The sequence below is a fragment of the Emydura macquarii genome, unplaced genomic scaffold, assembly GCF_026122565.2.
Source record: "Emydura macquarii macquarii isolate MOO-44397 ecotype Brisbane River unplaced genomic scaffold, CSIRO-AGI_Emac_v2 contig_1451, whole genome shotgun sequence".
Taxonomy (NCBI): Eukaryota; Metazoa; Chordata; order Testudines; family Chelidae; genus Emydura; species Emydura macquarii.
Window position 1 is genome coordinate 8782685 of NW_027131588.1, and position 22672 is coordinate 8805356.

The 22672-nt window shown below is 38.3% G+C and overlaps 1 long non-coding RNA gene across 1 annotated transcript in view; it reads left to right on the forward strand.

Moving 5' to 3' along the window:
• The first annotated feature begins 2549 nt into the window (after positions 1-2549).
• LOC137156385 (uncharacterized) overlaps positions 2550-22672 on the forward strand; it is an 86437-nt gene continuing 66314 nt past the window's right edge. The window contains exons 1-2 of the long non-coding RNA XR_010920749.1: positions 2550-2642; positions 14796-14896. This is a non-coding gene — a long non-coding RNA (uncharacterized lncRNA). The remainder of the gene's footprint in view (positions 2643-14795; positions 14897-22672) is intronic.

Consider the following 22672-nt stretch of genomic DNA (forward strand, 5'->3'; position numbering starts at 1 on the left):
CCGAGCAGCAGCAGCAGCTGTGCCCGAGAGGCGGCGGCAGCGGTGACAGGCGCTCGGGGGAGGGGCGGGGGTTTCGGCCCCTTGGTGCTTTGCTCCACATCTGTCCGCACGCTTCGGCGCTCGGCCGGCTCTGGCCGCACCACGATGATCCTGCTGCTCCCCACTCGTGCTGCCCTAGCAGAGCAAGGCTGGTAGCAACTAGCCGCCGCTGAATGCTTGGCCCCCACTGATCTTAATGATTAAAACTTGCTCTGCCCAGGGCAATGTAAGAAAGTGTTTAAAACACCACAGGTCACACTCGCCATTGACTCTAGCTCCAAGTGTGGACGCTGGAATAAGGGTGACTCCTTGTTGGAGCTAATCAGGAATCATTCTATGTGTGGACAAGCAGGTGTTACCACCACCCCCGAAGCTGCAACGGTGGAAAAGTTTAGGGAGAGGGGAAATCACATGGAAGCTTCTTTTGAAAGAATTCATGTTTCTACAGTATGTTGGGTAATGCTAACTTGGGGCATGCACACCTTCTGGTTCCCTCAGTTTCAACTGGATCCAATGTTCTTCCTTTTCTGAACTGTAGTGGGATGTATATTTCATGTTTGGGAGAAGTGATCTATACCCTTGGTTTGTAAGAGGATTTTGGGATGAAAGTGCTATATAAATGCAAGTTTTTATTTCAGTAGGAGTTCTAAATTAGATGAGTAGTAACAGCAGTTGGTGTTTGGGGGACAGGGAGAAACAAAAAAATAATAATATGTGCATGTGTGTATGTGGTATAGTATCCTGTGTAGTGACTGTCATGCAGTATGCTAGCATTCAATGGCTTGTGTCTTGGAATAAATCTGTAGACTACTATCAGGCAAGTATCATATCTTACGTCTTCGTTCCTTCCATTAGTTTCATAATAGTAATGGCAACCACATATGGTTTTTTTCAACAGTCTATCTAAAAAATTCATTTTTTTAAATTCAAAAGATGTTTTTGTTTTCTGATAACTATGAATATGGAGCTATTGTGATTTTTTTATCTGCATTTTAATCACAGTCTGATTTTTCTGAAGTTCAGGTTTGAAATTGTAAAGTATGCAGAAGCTTATTTTAAAAATGTCTGACTTTTCAAGAGAGTAGTACTTCTGTTAGAGACAGTCAGCTCTATAAGCATTAGTCCAACATGCAAAACGAAATAAAAAAATTAAAAGGACACAGTCAAATGAAAAAACACACTAATTTCTGAAGAAAAAGTTTTACCTACTATTATTACAACACATACTATTATAAATAGACAAATATCAGTTTATTTACACTGCGCAATTGTCAGCACTTCAGTCATTTTCATTATTTCCTTAGCTTCCTCTTTAGTTTGCATCTGTCTTTCACACAGCAACAAAGGAAAATGTTTACTTTTAAATTAAGAAAATGTAAGTGTAAACGCACAAAAACTGGTAGATATAGCACTAATACAGCTTTTTGCTTAATTTTTTAAATTCACTAGACCTTAAGCTGACAATGTCCCTTTAAAATACATTTAGATGTGATTTTGGTACTTTACTTTTCTAAATATTTTCATTCTTTCTAACCCAATTATTATAATGAAGGAAAGTGTACAGTTTTAACTTGAGAAATCTCTTTAACCAGTGATTCTTCTTCACATCTCTCCCTCTTTGTGCCCCAGTCACTTGTTTTACCTTGCTTGTGACTGGCATGTTAATAGAAGACTTTTAGTTTGAAACCTACTTTGTTTTGCTTTTCATAAAATTCTTTGGCATTCCAACTTAAAAAGATTGGTAGAGTAATACAGAGAATGTTGTCTGTTATTTTCCAGAGAGATGGCATGTGTTAAATTTATCCTTTCAGCAGAGCAGTTGATAGTCACGACAGATAGACAAGGTAGGAAAATTAGGTAAAATCTTCTGCTGTTTCTGTGAGAGGAATTTCAGCTGTACTATACACTGAACCATTGCTCAGTGTCCTAAATATGAAGTAGCTGCATCGTCCCAGGGAAGAGCTGTCACAATGCCTCCCCTGATTCCCCCCCGAACTCCTAGAGAGGACTAAGTGGCTATAGCTTTTCTTCGTGGATGTAGCATAATTTCAGTCTAGTGCCAGCCACCCACTTGCTTGGAGGTGGCAGGAGGAATATTGAGCATGCAGTCTCTTCTCTCCCACCTCCAGCTCAAGTGAAGAAGTGGGTAGGTCACCCAGCAGGTGGGGTTCTTAATCACCTGCCTAGCTCCATTAGGGCCAGGCATGATCTGTCCCCAAAGCACTACTAACAACTTTCCACAAATCCAAGCTACATAGGTTATAATAGATGCGTTCTCAAAATGTTTCCATAGTGTTTCTTAATATGTGTTTTGTGGGCTTCCACACCTCCTCTTCATGGGTGCATTACACATCCCTGTGGTAACCACAACAATTGCTGACATGGAAAAGTTATATTAGAGAGTATATAGTTATATTAGAGAGTATGTAGTCATTTTTGAAAAATAGTTTATCACACTATCTGCCTTTTTCCAGCTTCTTTATAATTAAGATCCTGGACATCTGGAGAAACAGCTGGAAGCAAGGATAGGTGGTACTGTGACCCGTCATCTTGAGAGGGACTGCTAACAAGTGTTCTGTGCCCAATTGTTCCATTGAACACAGGTGCGGCAGTCTTAACACCTTAAGGGAAACCCTTAGATAGGGTGATGAATATGCTCACCTAATTGCAGAATCAAGCTGCAAACCTTACTTTTTAGGTATCAATAGGATGACAAACAATGATAGCAACATATGGTCAGAAATTGGCGTATATCAAAATGATTTTATCCTCTATCATGTTTTCTTTTTTGGTCAGTGATATTAGGATTTATTAGTAATTTTAAGTCTATGATTGCAGAATTTTTTAGCCCTTTCAATGCAACAGAGCATTTGTATGTCTCATCGTGTTTGTAAAATTGGGATAATACTTGCCTACCCTGTAATGATTATAAAATGCCTTGACGATAAATGCTAAATATTTTTTTAAAGTATTTTTTAAAATAGGTATTGATTTTTTTTTCTATTGGACATTAGTGTACTTGTATCCCTTACTCTTCAAAAACGCCAGGAAGATGGACAGATCTATGGTCCTTCTAAATGGTTTTATATTTCTGCTTTTGAGATTATTGCTAAGTGCATTGAACATGAATATTTTAAATATGCTGTATTTGAAAGAAACATTTTTAGATACATGAAATTTGAAAATAAGATGAAGTTACATTGAATTTTCTTCCTGATTTAGCAACCAATGCAACCCTTTGGCAATTTTTCTTTATGTTTAAAAGGAACTTGCATTTTCTTGCCTAAAATTGGCATTTGATTCATGCGATTGCAACATTTATACCATCTCTGTTATGTGGCACTCATTTTAGTATCTCCTGATTGATGTTTGTTCAGCACTTTGATCATCTAGAACACTATATTAGTAACAATATCTGAAAATCTTGGGACTTTATTTTGTTACATAAGCCAGTTTAGATGAAATATTAAACTGATGTCTCCTCTGCCTATATCTACTGAAAGTTAAAGACTTCAAGGGACTTTTCTAAAAGATCTAGGGAATAGCCCTACTTTTGTGATCAATACTTCCCCTATAAAGAAAACAAATTGTAATTTCCAACTGTGAGTGCATATTAATAGTATTGCTTTGCATTTTCTGTAGCATTCTTCATCCAAGGATCTCAAAGTATTTTAAAGACATAAATTAATTAAACCTCACTGCTCTCCTGTGGTCTAGATCAGTGTTTCTCAACCTTTTTGATACCAGGGACCCGCTTGCTGCCTTCCTAAGATGTGTAAACTGTGTCCGGGAGAACTATTATCGCTGTTTCTCAGATGGAGAAACTGAGACAATGGTTAAGGCCTCGTATGCACTAGAAAATTAAGTTATCTTAGTTATGTAACTCAGGGTTGTGAAAAATCCACACCTATGAATGAGATAGTTAAGCTGACCTAACCCCAGTGTAGACAGTGCTGGATTAATGGAAGAATTCTTTCGTTGGTCTAGCTACTGTCTCTGAAGGATAACCTACATTGATGGGAGAATCTCTCCCATTGGCATAGGTAGTGCGTAGACAAGCACTAAGTGAATTGGCCAGGGTCACGCAGTGAATCAATGAGACAGCTGGAAAACTAACTCAGAGGGTGAGATCCTCTGCCATAACTCTAAGAGGAGCAGCACGGAACCACAGCTGGAGGGAAGAAACCAAGGTGGCATCAAGCCACCTTGATACCCTTAGGATGCTGAACTGCTCCAAGGCCTGGAGAGATCTAATTTAGACAACCCTGGGAGCCTAAGTTACAACAATCTCATTTGTCTGACATACGGGCCTCAGAGCTGCCCAAAATCTCTGCAACATGTCCAGACCCCTAGCACACCCTTCCTGCTCCCGGCTAGACACCCAATATGCCCTCTACACCAAGACTTGATTGACTGTGTCAATGACTGTGTTGGGGGAATCCTCCTTTAGCCAGAACTACCGACTGCTGGATTGGGGGATGAGGATCTCCTATTTCCCAATTTCATGGTCCTGTTATTTTTTTTTTAAATGTATGTGACAGCCCACCCCCCAACTGTGCTAGCTTTGATTGCAGGCTTGCTACAGGGATTGTCTAGGGCAGAGCTGCTGCTTCTCAACCCAGAAACCCCAAGCTCTGTGGCAATAATACAACTGGATACTGCATTATCTCCTTCAGAAATTCTTGTAGGGGGGAGGGGGAGAGTAGACAGACAGTGCACATCCCCACAACCAACCCACCTGTCTTGTTCCCCTTGCCCACCCAGTCTCCACTCCCTGAATCCAACACACCACAGACTGCAGAGATTCCATATGGGTTCAATAAGGGAAGGTGATAAAATTAGAAATACAGTAGATAAGCTTCCCCTGCCTTACTAGGGGAATCCTTTCTATACTGAGATTGGAAGAGGAATTGTGGGCCATTACTTTTACTTTTATGAGCTGCAGAGGTTCTGTAGAAAAAATTCTTCTTGTGTACCTTTTTGATATTCTGTTTTGTCTTTCTTATATGCATTAATCGTGTTACATTGCCAGAATGACCCCTTGTGCTAGACAACGGACAGGTTTTTGGTGAAATGTAGTGTATGCAGGTTAATTTATTAAATTGCCCATAAAATAAGGATATCAAGACCACACACCAGCCATCTCTGAATGGCTGATACTCCCATTTGCTAACTACCATAAAAGGAATTTTTAAAACAAACATTTTGGTTTGGAATTAACCTGCTGTCAACCTGCAGAGTGGCAAATGATTTTAAAAATAACAATAAAACTGAAGCAGCTATGTGTTCAGTAGGTGTTTGAGGAACAGATAATTGAACTGTGGTCAAGCTTCTTAAACAGTGTGCCTTTAATATGCAAGCAGTTCATTATGTTGTGTATATCATTTCAAAAGGCACTTTTATTGTTTGCTGTGAGTTCAGAATAAATGCTGCTTTTTGATGTAAAATACAACTAAACTTGAACCTATTTTATTTAAACCTAGAGAAGATCACTTCATTTTTCTTCCAGGGATTTTTCTCTTTTTAAATATGATTAAAACAGTTCTCTGTCAAGAGATCTTTGCTATGTCAAGAATCTATTTCTGACTGCTAAATTCTGTATGGCAAAGGAAACTTACAAAAATGCAGTGAAGCCTTTTTTAAATGGATAGCTCTAATGGAATAAATTTCAGGTGGACCAAAAGGTCGCAAGAAATAGAAAACTGAGTGGATAAAAGAGTAGAGCTGTTAAAATGAGAATATTTCCTCTGTAACAAATCTCTGCATGGGCCATATATATTCCTCAGAGGCAAAATCCCAGTGGCTTCACTATAAAATTGTTAGCAACTTGTACAGTTTAGAATGTAATGGCCTTTTCAGAAATGATGGTGGATATTATTCTTGCACTGAACAAGCTGTCTCTTAAAATATGATAGGATAGATCCAGTCACGCTATAGCCCCTTTGATCCTGGAGACCTTACCTACATCCATTGATTTCATTTAAACAAATTTAGACACAATTGTGTGAAAGTTATTTTTAATTATCTAGGCACTTACAAAAACTATCATCAGCTTCCCACAAAAATACACCGTTGTGAATTTTGAAAAAGAATCTGCTGCATGGATTGGTGCCTTGAGTATAGAATTAGAAGACAGGGATTCTGGAGTTCCATTCCCATCTCTACCACGAATTGACCTGAATGCTTTGTAGTTATATAGCACTTTACAAATGTTATGTAGAAGGTAGGTATCATTATCTCATTTTACAGATCAGGGAACTGCAGTTCAGAGGATGCAACTGACCTGAACAAGTAACACTGCAAATCAGTGTCAGAAACAAGTTTAGATCCCAGGTCTTCTGACTCCAAGTCCTGTGCCAAATTTACTAAGTCTCAGTGCTTCCCAAACAAGTCATTTAGGACAAAAGTTTTGAACATATATGTCTAAAGTTAAGTATCTGAATGAATGGCCTGATTTCTATAGTTGCTGAGCATTCACAATTCTAGTTGAAGTCCAATGAAAACTAAGTCGGTCCATCATGATTTGGCCTGTAGGTAATTAAGTGTTGTTTGTATTTTAATGTACAGATGGGGAAATTGAGATTTCAGAGAAGCTCTGGATTGCCCAGGTGGCAGTATGGTCAAGTGAACTAGGCATAGACTTGAGAGATTTGTAGTAGCATGGTTTTCTTATCCAGGTGGGTAAACTGGTTAATAGGGAATATATTTTGGAAATTCCACCAAAGTAGGCAAACTCAGTTCTAAATTTTGAGAATTTTGCCAAAGTATTCAGATCTATTTTGGCTTTGAAATCTACTTAGTGGAACTGAAGTTTTATTTAGTTTTAATCAAAACTTACCACAAATAAGTAGCCTGTACAACTATAGAATTTACCATTTTTGTATTTGATTTGTTATTTTAGTAAACTTTAATCTGTCCAGCCCACTGCCACAGGCAAATACCATCTGTAACATAGATTGGTCTCTAAAATGACAAAACTAATGAAAACAAAACAAACATCCAGAAGTAAATTTGTCCATGGCCACTCCTGTTGCTTCCTCTGTCACAGGCTTAGCAGGGTCTCCTGGTTCATCAACCAAAACTGAATCACAGAGCAAAATTACCACCTCCACTTGTATTAAGCTTTGTCAAGTCCAGAATATCTGAGTATAGTGTCAGTACTCTCTCTCGTCTGTCAGAATATTTCAGAGTCTGTAGTCTTTCCCTCCCATTGAATGGATACTTGATAGACCAAAAGCCGTCCTCCTTTCATTGCATTCTATGGATAGCGCTCTAAAGGGCTTTATGTAGAAGCCACTTCATGCAGTTTTGGGGTGAGGAGGAGAAGGGGACTCCGCAGTCATTACTGAGTAACTACAGAGGGACCCAGTCAATGGCAGTATGATTCATATTGGAGCTATACTGCGGCAGGAAGGATGGGTCAGAATGGCAACATGGAGTCATATGCCGTCCTTGTGCCCTTCTCTGTAGATTCCCGAGAGTGGGAGACCTCACCACTCCAATCCGTACAACCACTGATTCTATCCTGCCTTGAGGGATCTATGAACAGGAAACTCCATGAGAGATGCCTTGTAGAGTTTTCCTGCCCCTTTACCACCCATTCTATGGGCTTCACTGCATCAAGGAAAGATCTGCCCAGGATTGCTGGATAACTAAATGATAGCTATTTTTGCTTTGCCTCTTTGCATGACTCTGAACAGTTGGGCATTTTGGCACTTCTCATTTTCTAGTCTGCAATGGGAAATATGGCCAGCTTAAATGAAAGGTATAAAAGCTAATGAGGTGTAGGTGGATTTTCCCTTATAGTTATTTCTGGTGATGTAGAATGCTGAGTTTTGTACTCCTGAGCTTTCAGCTTGAATGTCTTGTACCCTTCTACCAAATTGATTTTCTGCTTAATCTATTTCTTGGGGACTATTTTCCACACACTAGACATCAGTTAACTTTCACCTTTTGATGAAAATTTTCTTGCTCTGATCAGAAATAAGCCATTACTGGAGTCAAATAGAAGTGTTTCATAGTATCAAGGATAAGCCATGAAAGGAGCATGCATTCAATGAAAATATATTTAGAAATATATTTTCTATAAGAAATTGAAGCTAATTTATGTATAGGGCAACATTTTAAAAGCTGTCTACTGAAACTGCATAAACAAATTCCCTATTTTGTATGCAAATGGGAACTAGGATAACTAGTCCCTCTTACAAGTTCATATATTTGTTTGTATGTAAATACATGTGGGATATACACATTAAATTTATGTGGCTACTTCTGAAAATTCAGTTCTGTAGGGGTAACTTTATTTGATGCTGCTCTCAGATCTTAGAGCAGACTAATGTATACATTTTCTACCCAGAACTAACTGGGAAGAAAATTAACATGCTACAGGGACTATTAAAATACTGTATCTGCAGCCAGGGAGGAAATGGAAAAGAAAGAGTGTCCTGCTTGGCACTGCTTTTTTTCAGCTTGATCCATTGTCAAGAAAGTCAGTGGAAAGCTTCAGTTTTGGATCAGGCCCTTCAGATGCAATACCCAGCTTCTCACCAGACAATTTCAACTTTATCCCTTCTTGTGAATTTTTCAGAAGAAGGGAATGAGTCAGTCCCAACTTTCTGAATGTAGCCTCTTCTTTAGGTTCCAATTGAAAAAAATATAACACCTCGGTGAGTTTCCAGACATTTTATCAACAGTAATTTAATTATTCAACCAATTGGATGTAAATTCAGAAGCAGGCATCTCTCAGAAGTGTTATCTGGACACTTTTCTTTTTGAAAACCAGAGTAATTCCTATTTAAAAAGTAAGTTTTTTATTTTAAGACTTTTTGATCGATGAATAAATACAAAAGGGAGGAAAAGGTCATTTGGTTAAGAGCATGCCATTTATTTCACGCTGATCAAATATCTTTGGTGTAAGAATGGCTAAAATATGGATGAGAGAGCAAGACACATGCATTAACACTTAAAACAACTATCTTTTTTGTGTCATTAAGCTCCAAAGTCTTAAAGTTCCTGGAATGAACTTGATTATTTTCCATGATTATTAATTTTTTAGAATGTACATGCTTAGCTAAATTGCAAAGGATCATGAAAGCAAAGCTTTAAAATAATGGAGAAACTTTCTGTCCAGTCAGGTAATGTTGATTGAGAACTCAGACTAGGGTGACCAGCTAACAAGTGTGTAAAATTCGGATGGGTGGGAAGTAATAGGCACCTTTATCAGAAAAAGCCCCAAATATCAGGATTGTCCTTATAAAATTGAGACATCTGGTCACCTTAACTCAGGCTCATCTCATTTAAGGTGTCTTTGACCTCTTATATTTTCATCTTAGTTGCTCTGGGAGGCCAGCTAATTGATACTAAAAGGAAAATATAACATGATTAAGATCACATGTTTTAGTTAATATTTCACTTCCTTTTCTTCCCACCTCCCCCCACACCTTTTGTATTTCTCTTTCCCTGATTTTCTATTTTAACCTTCTCTTGCATTCTTTTTATCATTTATTGTCCCTAGCAACGTTGAATTTAACCCAATCTTTGTGTAAGCAGGTTTGAATGTCATTGGTTTAAATGGGACTTGCATCCTTTTATACTAGACTTGAATTTGCACCATTGACTTTTGAGTACTATTTTAATGTTTTCCCCTTTAATATAAAAGGAGGAGAAAGCCATGCGTCCAAGGGATAGGTTAGGTCCATCCCATGAACTAAACCTGAACCATTCACAAAGTCTTGAAAATGTTCACTTATTCCCCCACTTGCTGCAATGCCCAAGTTCATTTCAGCTGTAACTTCTTCTCCCCACCTTCAGATGGGAGTTCAACAGGTGTTGGAGGTCTTTTCTTATTTGGTCCTAATGACTGTTCTTTACTATTTCTTGACTGACTTGCATTCCAGGGTGCACTGACTGGAAGCTAAGCGTCATGTTAGATATGTAGCTCTAAGGTCTTCTGTCAGAGACCATCTCTGGAGCACAACTAACTGAAAAACCCCACAGTGCAGATTGGTGCAATGAGCTTAGCTTGCTATGTAATTTTGTACTTTGTAATTTTGGGGTATTTTTGCCCAGGATGCACTGTGATTCTGATGCTGCAATTTGTTGCATGGATGCAGCAGATACACAATGAATTGCAGGATTGTGCTACATTCATCCCAGTATAACTACACTGTTTTCTGTAGAGATGAACTTCACCCTAATTCATTAGCTTATATTTATTTATTTGTAACTTATTCATAATGTTTTAAAAACTTGTGTGGGCAGCACAAAGAACTTTTTTAAAAGCTGCTTTTGCTAGACATGGAGGCTGAGCACTGGCATCAAGACACATAAACTTTTAACTCTGTGGGTTCTATAAAGATGGGTATAGGGTTTCTATATGGCTCTCTCTCTAATTTTTTCTTATTTTTAAATTGTGCTTTTCTTCATTTCAAATGTTTTTAAAAGTCTTTTTTTTTACTTTTTAAAAAAATGCTTCCTCCTTTATTTTTACAAAATTTCTCATTTGCTGAAGTAACGTACAACCTCCCTGCTTTGCCCGTATACACTTGTGTGTCATGTCCTGAAATCTACTTTCTCTCAGTATGTGACCTAGCAGAGCTTTCCTCGTGCAAGTAACCTTACTTACTTGAGCACACTTCTCCCATGAGAGGAGGCCTTGCATGCATAAAGGTTGTCTTTACTATGTGGACCTTAAGACTACAGGATTTAGTCCTCTGCATTTTAAAATTTGAAGTTCAAATCCTAATATACTGTGGTGGTTTATATGTGAGGTTTTAGTGCACAAAAGTCAGGCTATTCAAAGTTAAGGTTTTCTTAAGAACTTGACCTCCACCTTCTTGTGAGTATATGTTATGATAAGATCTTTAATTATATGATCACAGAACAGAAGGCAATGTGGTGTAATATACAGCAATTAATAAAATACAGTGGAAAGTAGCTACATATTTTATATAACTCTAGGATTATTTTTTAAACATGGATTTCTTAATTTCCTACATCTGGATGGTCAAAGCAACTAAAACAAGCATTATGTGTCAACTCAGCAGATCCAAGGACATCCTATTAAGTAGCTTGTATTTAAAATTGAGCTGTCTGAATTCACATATTGATTTAAATTAGGCTACTTACTTTTGTAGAATTACACATGTGCATAAGTATTTTCAGGATCAGAATCTATGAAAATCTTTTATTTGCCTTTCAAAGTAATAAAATGTTTGTTTTTTCTTAGTGGGAGATATTTTACAGTTGCATACAAAGGCGGATATTCTGATTTCCATTGCGTTGTAACTTTTGGAGGTTTGTTTTTTTTTGTCAGTTTATAAAACAGTATGTGTCACTGTTCTGCCAACTGAGAGAGTATTCTGTGCCATCTGGAAGTAAGCAGATGTTTGCAGAATTATCAATAGCAGTTTCCAGCATTTTACTTTAATAAACCGTGATATTGTTCCACTTTAGTTGCCAGTTAGTTTAGCAAGGTAGGGTGGGATTTTCAAAAGTGGCTAAGTGACTTTGGAGCACAAGTCTCTTGCTCCTAAATCTCTTAGGCATTTTTGAGAATCTTCCCTTTAATAAATATTTGTAAATGCCTCTCCCTTGTGTGTTACCAGTAACATGTTGTTGTATTTCAATAATACAAAACAAAGAAAAATTTCAGAGAAATTTTGCAGAATTTACAGAGGAATTTGCCAAAATTCCAACAAGTTCCTATTGTTTCTGGACGTGACTCGAAGCCCTTCAGGAGAGGGAAGAGAGGGGAAGCCGACACTGCTATTTACCAGCTTCTTATACCAGGCATCTACTGAGCTCATGATGTCCACACCCATCATATGAACAAGTAATTTTGTTTTCACTGTTAAGGCAGCTTCCACGGGTAAAAGCCAAAATAAATACTTGGAGAACTTATATCACTGTATTCAGTGATTATAGCTTTAGGACTGTAGCCACGCCCAAGACTGGAGTAAGTGGCAGTTGTTATCTTCCTCTATATGCAGGCCTTTTTTGGCTGTGTATAGGTATAAATACAGCACAATTAGTTGTCAGCGTCCGAGTGCCACTCAATCATTGCTGCCTGAGGTAAAATGTATCCAAGCTCTGTAGAAAGCTTGAAGAAAAGTTAAACCTATTTTACATCTGATATTGTAGGTGTAATTTGATTCTCAGATACATTTCTAACTGTTACATCTTTGGAGGCTTTGTTCTATGCACCGTGTGTAACTTAGGATTTTCAATTATAGTATGGAAAGGAGAGAAAAAGTCTCCATTGTGGAGTCCTCTAAGGGTATGTCTTTCTGCCGTCAGATTGATTATTATTATTTTTTTTTCTTATTCTTCCCAGGATCAATTGAGCGGAAGTGGAGACCTGCTCAATCGATTCGGAAATCGACTTTATAAATCCATCCCCAGAAAAAGAGTACCACTGTGTTGACAGAAAGGCATTTCCTGCAGGTGCAGCGTAGTGAGGATTTAGGAAGGATGGGAAATATGCAAACTATGTAGAGTAGCCTGTGTATCTCCCATTGACTGCCGCCAAATTTCGTGGTAAGTGTAGAGCAGGCCTAGGTCACATTCTCCTATATATGAGGTTAGACGTCAATGACGCTCCTTGTGTAGGACTTGCTAAGGTGAGTAAAGGCTGCACAATCTAGCCCACTCACTGAGGCATATTTCAAGAAGTGTGCCAGGCATGATGCAAGGATGGATGAAGTCTAAAAAATAAAATGAAGAAACTGGCTCAAAATAAGCAAGATGTCTTGTTTTTGTTTATAAAAATTGCCTATCACAACATCTAGGTATCCGAAAAGAATTAATATACAAAACAGCCCTATCTATATTACATGGCTATTGTGAGGGTTTATTTGTTGTTGTTTGTAATACACTTTGAAATCTTCAGCTGAAAGGTGCTATATAAGTGCAAAGCAATAGTAACAAATACATGCCCTTAACTTAAGACTTCTTGAAATCTTGCAAAGTTTGAGTGCATAATGGGCCTGTCTCCCCTCTCTTGCACTAGCTTTGTGTACCAGGTAACTCCAATTACTTCAATGAAGTTACTCTTGATTATACCAGTGTGAGTAGAGAAACAGGCCTAATAAGTAAAACTCTAGCACCATTAAAATCTATGGCAAAACGCCCATCAACTTCAATGGGGGCCAGGATTTTACCCAATATGTATTGGTTGCTTCTCAGCAGTTTTAAGTTGCAAGGTCTTTAGACAATAGCACGGATTAACAAGATCACCGTAGTTCTCACTGTTGCTAACGTTTCTCAGATGTCTGCCAGATAACAGAAGCCATCAGTAACAAGGCTTTTCTTAAGAAGTTATTGTAATAGGTTTGTCTGTCATTCTCCACTTTTGTAACGATTCGTGGCACGGTAGAAACATGCTGATCCTTCATATGCATTGTTTAAACATAACTTTGATCTGCCTTCAGAAATAAGCTAAGGTCCTTTTATATTTGCTAGGAAAGAAATGTGCAACCAGTCACACAGACAGGGTAAAACAACAGATGCATTTAGTTGGTAACAAAAGCTTAAAGAACCTGGGAAAAGATTTTGAGGAAGAGAAACTAGGTTTACAAGAAAACAGGGAATAATATATACAGGATAACATGAAGCTAATATTAAACATAAAAATGCACTTAACATAGTCCCCTCTGACCTTAAAGTCTTTGAGACCATCATGATCATCTAATCTGTCCTCCTTCACATTGCAGGCCATAGAACCTCACCCATCCACTCCTGTAATAGACCCCTAAACTCTGGCTGAGTTAGTGAAGTCCTCAAATCATTATTAAAGACTTCAAGGTACAGAGAAACCACAATTTACACTAGTTTAATCTGCAATTGCCCCATGTTGCAGAGGAAGGTGAAAACCCCTCAGGGTCTCTGTCAATCTGACATGGGAAAAAGTTCCTTCCCGACCCCAAATATGGTCTTAGTAACTCATGCCTCACTTCTTTACATGCACTATGTTAAGAGTGTCTCCAGGTAATCTGATTCATCTACTTTTTGCCCTTCTTACATTTCAGGAGAAGGTCTTCTGATACTAAAACTTCATTCCTCATTCCAGGAATTCACTTTGAATCCACAGTCTCCAAATACTTGCCTGATCTCACTTGAGTTCTGAGCAAATAACTATCCCTCACTATATCTTCCTTCAACTGACCTCTCCTTGTTAATTTGAACCCTAGCTGAACTTCTAAATTATATGCTACCTTGATATGTCCACAATTTCATCCTTTAGTCTGTCTCTGGACTATAGATTTTCATTCCATCACACCACCATCATTGTAAGGATTGTGTATACGTTAAAGTATTCTAGAATATCATCTGACTTTTTGGATGGTGGTGAGTTTGTTTTTATGTAGAGCATACTTTGTGATCAGCTCCAGCACTGTCCACTGTAATATCCTTTGGAGTAGATATTACCCTTCTGGGTAAAAGTGTCTAGATTACTCAGTAATGGTGTGCGTGGGTGTGTGTGCCCATGCGTGCTGTTGGCAGAGTTAGCAGTAAAATTGGCAGTCTGTTTTCAAAGTTGCTCAAGTAGCATTTTTTGTGTGCTTGCTAGAAAAAGGACAACCCCTGAAACTTCTAGAACAGCAGTCAAGGGGAATTAGAGAGAGTCACTTCTTTCTCGTTCGGTTGCTTTTTGTTTTTTCTCCAGTTTGAGTTGTTACTTCCCATTCTAGCTGTTAATCTTATTAAAAGAGAAACACCACTCACATTGTGACAACCTATTTTGTTTGTCTACTTAGGAACTGCTCGAGCTTCCATTGACGGCAATGACAAAACTCCCAGTGATTTCAGTAGGAACAAGACCGGACCCTAGAGATGTTGCAGCATATAAAGTAAACAGGTGGGTAATAGCCCCAATCTTCAATGGGATTATTCATGTGAGTGAAATTACAAACATGAGTAAGTACCAATAACAGACTGATGGGTGAAGGAGTTGAGTATGAAATTAAAACAATGCACCTCTAAATTCCAGTAAGTGTTTGTGGGATTGGGTCTGGTGTTAGTAGTAGAAGAAAAAAAAAAAAAAAAAGCAGCAGTTGTCAAGTGACAATTGACCCTTGATAATATGATCAGAGATTATAATAATTCGTAAACTTCAATTTTGCACATTTGAAAATATTTTATGTATTTCCTATCTTGAAATATCTTAGGCAGCAAGTCTAACAAGTAAAATGAGATTATCTAGGTTCCAAGCTCTTTGAGGCAGGAACAGTCTTTGTACTGTGGTTGTGCAGTGTGCAGCACAATGAGGTGCTGGTCCATGACTGGAGTTCCTTGGGACTACCACAATAAAAATAATAAAAGTGTAACTAACATTTACACACCAACAGTGTTCAATAAGCATGGTCCTCTATGTCCACAACTTGAATGTCTTATTTCAATCAGCCTCTGTTTTCTACATTATACCTTATACCTGCTCACAAACCTCTCCAAAGGGAAAAGCCAGCTTCCTCGGGACAAAAGGAATTTCCTGCTATCTGAATATAGTAACAAATATACAAAAACAAGGTTTGAATAAATTCTAAAAACCTGAGTCAAAAAAGGAAGTACTTGGATAAAACAAGAGTGTAAGAGTTAGCTATTGGTATATTTGCATATTAGAGGGCGGTTAACTGGGTATTCATCATTGTTCTCCTTCCCTAAAAAATTGTAGCATTAGCAGCATTTCAAAACAGCATGCCTGGCCATATCCTTAAGGGTGACTTTTGTGGTGATGTACGTAATTCATGCTCTTAAAGTGTGGTTCTTCTCTGACATGACTATGTAAAAACAGCAACTTTTACCTTCAGAACCGCTTTCCTGTGCATAGTCAGTCATGATGGGGGAGGTAATATCTTTTATTGGACCAACTTCTGTTGGTGAGAGAGAGACAAGCTTTTGAGTTTATACAGAACTCTTCTTTAGGTCTGGGAAATGTACTCAGTGTCACAGCTGAATCCAAGGTGGAACAGAGTATTTAACATAAGTAGTAGCACATATTTCAAGGGACCATTCAAGGTGAAGTAGCTAGTTAACACCTCTCCAGTTCTAAGGGGAAGCTGGTAGGGGGTGGTTAAGTGGATTATGGATGGTTGTAATAAGCTATACATTCATAACATTGCTAGATACTAAAAGTCATGGACTGAATAGAGACCCTGGATTTGTCTTATTACAACAAATCTATAACACACTAATCTCTCCACCACCCTATGACTTGTCTCTCTCGCCACCAGAAGTTGATCTAATAACATATATTACTTCACCCATCGTGTCTCTCTAAAATTGTTGGGACCAACACAGTTACAACAACACTGCATACAACGTAGCCATAATCTGCTTACTAACAAAAATGTTTTAACTGTTTTTACTTGTATTATTATGAAAGTGCCAAACACAGCTAACCATGCAAACCAATCTCTTCAAAGTTTCCATAGAGGTAAACTTTCTTGTACAATTTTCAGGTATATTATTACAAAATTCTTAAATATCACTCCTTCAAGATTTCTCTTTCTATATTTGATTTCCCCACTCCAATCAAATCGGGTGGCAAATCTTACCCTCCATTGAAATCTGGGTTCTCCTGTTTCCCTCCTGTATTGTATTAAGGTTGCTGTGATGGAGTACAGGATATTTTTCAACACTCACGTTTTAAAAGATTCATAAAGCATTGTGGTATTTCTTGCTCTTTTCTAACAGTAACTATTTTTTGTAATGGTGGATTTGAATAACTTTCAGAGCAGTAAATAATTTTAATTTTGGCATGGGAAGTGCTATAGAGGGAGGCCCTTTGTTGTCTCCCAAGAGTCTTTTATTGGCAAAAAGTGACACTTGAAGTGGAGGACAGATTTGGCAGTGTTAGAGATGGCATCTGTTGTAATATACCCTGTTGAAGGAATATCTCCTGCACTGCAGTATTTATTCTAGTCAGAACCTCTGTTCCGTCCGGCAGCCACTTAATAACCACGATTAAGTTCAACAGTGAAACAAAGTAACTCTCCAATATTGTTACAAGTGGGCATGTTTTGAGGCTCAAGAATTATTCTCCAGAGTAAGATATTTTCATTTTGTCTGGGATTGGAGGTGGAAAGTCTGTGTACTCCTCACCCAGCCACTTTTGTTCCCCTGTTTGGGCATCATTAAAATTAGTGCATCGCATGAGCAGGAGCTTGAGAAAGTTCTCCAAGCCCTTGTCTTTAATAGTTAAATCATCACATCCTGTTTTAAAACAAGAATCTTTTACCTTTTTGTAAAAAGTAAAATTTGAGCATAGCCCTAAACCCCAGCAACACTTGTAGTAAATTATTAGAATTTTTAAAATTAATGTTGTGAAAAGTGTCATACTAACACCCCTAGAACATGAAAGTCTCTAACCATACACAGAACTTCATGGAACGGGCACTGTGAGTACGAGTTTCCCCCATGCTGCCTCAGGAATCTGCCTCAACCCTGATCTGGAGTGAACGTTTCTAGGAGTGAGTGAGTGATTTTTGGCTCTGTGTTGCTTAGACAACTCTTTCAGGCACCTAAATATCTTCAAAGATCTAGGCCTAACTCCCACTGATTTCACTTGTGGGTCAATTTTGGAGAGCAATAGCCTCCAACAACAGTTAAAATGAAATTCAACTCCTCTGGAGAGACCTGGTCTCACAGATTTCTCCCCCAGATTTTATTTGGGTGTCTTTCTTTTTTTGTAGAATTTGCAGATGAAGTTAAGGGTCTGGTCTTGCAAGACAATGGGTCGGTAGCCTGATGCTGAGCCCTGTCGACTCCTAATGACTTATGTGGGTCACAAGCATGCTCCAGACCTACACAAGGTGCTTATTACTTCACAGAGTTAGACCTAAAATGTTCACAAGAAAATCTAAGCTTTAAAAACAAACCATCTATTAATGAGGTCTCTTGCAAATCCATTTCACTTCCTTTAGAGGCTGACAAAAATTGGAGCTGTGGTTACAGTGTCTGAAGATATTCTTGTGCAAAATGTCTGTGGGTCTTGGAGAGAGAGATTTTGTTTTGAAATGTAAACACACAGCAGTGTATAAATGCCAGTGTCTCTTTGTACCTTACTGGAAGCAAATGCTTGCCACACAGAGGCAACAAAACAAAGTCCTACTTCTGGCTGGATGACTTTTTAAATGTAGTTTCATTGTATGCTTTAAAACAAAATAACTGGTTTCTCCCTTTATTGTAAACATGTTTCAGTTCACTCATAACTGTGTTTACACCCAACCAATGTGACTCTTATTTCTACTGTGCAAGCCTGAAAGCTCATCTCTTTCACTAACAGAAGTTGGGCCAATATAGTGTGACCAACTGATGAGTCCAATTTCAGGACAGCATGATCTCATTTGCAGGACATCGTGGGACACAGCAAAATTAAGATAAATAAATCCCTTTAACGTAACCAAGAGCACTAATTTCACCCTGTAGCAAAACAGCCCGTTCCGGGAAGCTGTAGACCATTAAAACAACACATTTAACTAAATTCTGCATTCAGTAGCTAGCTGCTAGCTATCGATCTAGCTAGCTCACTAGCAAGGTAAACACACATACAACAATTAGCCAGCTAGTAATGGTGCTACCCGGAGGCTAGCCCCCTGCTTTGTGGCTGGTCCCCCACCCCTTCTGTGCCCCTCTAAGCCAAGAGCCCGGCTGGGCAGCCACCCCTCAACTCCATATTTTGCAGGACATTGTGTAAGCGTTGCGGGACAAAGGATCCAATTGCAGGACTGTCACGCAATTTGCGGGACGGTTGGTCACCCTAGTCTGATAAAAGATATGACCTCTCCCACCTTGTCTCTGTTTCCACTAGCAGCCAAGAGAAATCAGTCTCTGAATATACAGTGTTGTAACCACTTCCTGGTTCCTTACTGGGCACTATGTTGACCACCCTGTACAACATCCAGCCAGTAAAGGGCTCCATAATTCTTCCAGCATGAGAAAGGGGAGTACTGTCACAGGTTAGAGAGAGAGCTGGGCAGACATTTTTTATGTGCTTTTTTTTTTTTTTTTGGTAATTGAAAAATGCTGATTCATCAAAACTGAAACTTTTTTTTTGCAGAAATGTATCCGTTTCAACAAAAATTTCATCTGGTGCTAGTTAAAATAAGAGGTAACGAGTGCCCAGACTAACCAATAACCTGTGATTAGGGCACTCACCTGGGATATGAAAAACCCAGGTACAAGTCACTGTACTATCTGATCTGGATCAGAGAGGTTGTGCAAGATGGTTTTTTCCCATACAATGTGGCATTGCATTGCAAGGTAGCGCAGTGTTTGCTTTACATGATGTTAGACATTTGGCAGGACTTTTTCTTGGCTATTAATTGTACAAGATCAATGCTGTGCCTTTTTATATGTTTTTACCTGCAGCACACTTGGAATCAGAGGTTAACATAATCTATAGTTGTACGGCTTTTACTGCTGTACTTTACTTTACTGTACAGCTACACGGAGGCTAGCCCCCTGCCTTGTGGCTTGCCCCTGCCCCTTCCACCCGAGGCCCCTTCCCACCTGGCCCTGGGAATTTTGAAATATTCTCTTTATTTACATTAGCAACATCCTGTGATTATACCGTCTCATTTGGCAATATTGGCAATATAGTGAGCTTTCTCGTCTACATTCATTTTGTTATTTTCTAGACTGTTCTTAAAATAGTAAATTGAGAATTTTGGAAGCAGTCTATGGGGACTAGACACACATCTTTCTTTAGAATTAATTAAATGAAATAATTAGGTTGAAATTTTTAAATCAATCTAACAGTCTAGAAATAAATACGGACCGGAAAATCTGCCACTTTGCCAGTATTTCCAAATGAGATCCACTGGTCCCCAAACTGTGGGACATGCACTCTTAAGGGCGTGGAGGAATGTCCAGAAGTGTGTGTTGGAAGATATGTCCTAATCCTCTAAACTGCTTTGCAACTCTCAACCTGATATTTTATCTTTTTTATTTTGATTAATCACTTGGAATAAAACTTTTTTTAACCATTTATTTGATTCAACTGTGGTTTGATTCTTATTTACATTAAGGCTGCTTTGCACCACTCTGAAAGTATAAAAGGGCCTTAAAGTGAGTGTAAATATAATTTATGCTTGCTTGAAAGCACTTTTGCAGTGCCAGAATGATGCATAGTGACCTTAGTGTAAATGAGAGTAAGGCCCGCAAAGTTTTTGATGGGCTATATATATCCCTGTAACTAAGAGATTGAAGGCAGATCATTACATTTTAGTATCTTATATAACCTTTTCCTAATATTTTGAGGATGTTTTGTGAACTGGTTGCCTAGTAAATAGTTGGTCAGATCTGATTGTTTAGGAAGAGCCTGTATTTTAGTTGAAGCTGCAATGCCTGGACTTGTTTAATTTCCACCTAATGTTGTGGGGGACTTGGGTGATGCCAATGTAGGATTGCTTTGCTCAGTGCAGTTAGGCAAATTTTATTTATATGTATGCCAACTTCAATCTCATAGCAAGGACTTCCATCTCCCCCTCCTCCCCCCCCCCCCCCAAAAAAAAAAAATCATGGGGAATAATAGGTGACCCTCATTGAAATCCTTCTGAAGATAAATTATTTTTGAGACAAGTCACTACACATTTATCTATCCGCAGAATGTATGTTAGCCATTTCAAGAATGGCTTTCTAACCAACCAAGATTTTCCAAAGTCACTAGTAATTATGAGTGCCTCAAATTGTATGTGAGACACCTTAAAAAGGGACTGATTTTTCTGAGAGTGGGGATTCAGCACTGTCTGAAAACCGGTCCCCTTTAATGTGTCTCAAATTGAGCACCCAAAACAACGTATGGTCTTTAAGCACCTCCCTTACATAGGCCCACTCCACATTGTCAAAAGCATTTTCTTCATGTAGGAATACTATCCAAACATCCTGGTTGATTGGGCCTATGCCTGCAAGCCCATCTCAAAACTATCCTATATTAGCTTAAAAAACCTAGTCCACTATAAAGCTTGTCAGCGCTTTGTGACTCTCAAGTTTAGAATTTTTTTTTAAATTGCTATTGGCCATAACTTGTTAATGTTTTTGAGGTCTAAATTTAATTCTGGAGCTGAATGAATGCTAGATGAAGTATTTGTTGTCATCATGTAACCAACAATTTAACAAATAGCATTTTACCAGCTGGTATTACTGGTGGAACACTGCTAAAATTAATCATTGAAAAATTTGTTAAACTTAGAACATGAGTAATTTCCTTTTTCTTCAGCAAAGCACTTAAGCACATTCTTAATTTTAAGTGCCTTAAGTGCCTTTCTGAATAGGGCCCGATTACTTCTAAGAATTCCACTCTGGTCATAGGTTGACCCAGAGCCTATTCCTGATTTTGCTAAAGAGTAGGGAGCTTTAATTAATCAAGAAATTCTGATGAATATAGGTATTAATAAAATGTATTTTATAAAACCCTCTAGCTAGATCAGCTGTATTATTTGAAATGTCCCCAATCTCTCCTCCTTTAATAGCTGAGGTTGGATTAGGGTCTTTCTTGCCTACTGATAATCGAGACAATATTTCCCTGATTTATTAGCTGAGCAATAAAGTTTTGTTTTAAAGTAGTGTAGCATGCCCTCTTCACTCGTTTACCAAAAAGTGCATCTCCACTTCGTCCCCTGTGATAAAAGTCCCATCTATTTTAGCTGTATTACAGCAAACTATATGTTGCTTCTTCTGCTTTATTTTATTTTCTGGTTTATGAATTTACCTTTGACACATTTTTTTTCATGCTAAATAGGCAATAGTCTTTCCTGCAGTGCTGCTTCTCCAGTCTCCCCATTGCCACAGTAGCACATTAGGGGAGACTGTCCTCAAGGTAAAATTCTACCTCTCATAGAAGGAAACTTGGAAAGCACCATATTCTGTGTGGAATTGGAAGAAAGGAGGGGCTTTTACTCCTAATACCAGCTGCAAAATAATTGATACACATGCTGATGGTGCAGCAATTCCTACAGTAAGATTCCCTAGGGATGAGCTCTGGCATTGCTAGGAAATGATCTATCCTAATACAGTTTTTGCTGATAGAAGCAAAATGTGTGATTTTTAAATAACAATAATAAAAAGAATCTGGATCCTAAAGCTACTATGTACCACACAATTTCCTTTTATAGTTATATTTTAACTAGCTGCTTGAAGTACCTTTCAAGTACGAATACTTGTCGCTGTTTCGCCCTCCATTGTTGGATTAATCATTGCACCAAGAGCTCCTGCATTCAATACATGAACCTTGTCTGGCACTAAATTCATTAAGGTGAAAACAAAGTATTTGGGTGGTGTTTTCGAAGACAAAACTAGGCACCCAACTCCCATTGACTTTAAATGTATTACATTGACTTTCATTGGAAATTAGGTACCCACCTGTCATTTGTTTTTTTTTTAAAAAATCTTCCTTTTATATTTTAGGTGAAATTAGGACATACAGATTTAGCAAAACTGACACCTTATTATATCTTTATAGGTTTTCTGACTCTATTTCTATTCAGAGCAGTATGATGGTGACCCTGTCAATCCACCATTTCATCAGTAAAAGCTGAAAGAAAAGATCAGGTTTCTATCTTTTATGGGTCCACCACAAAAAGTAAAGACAAGCTTGTATTGTACTGCAAAGTCTTTTGTGCAGACACTGTATGAG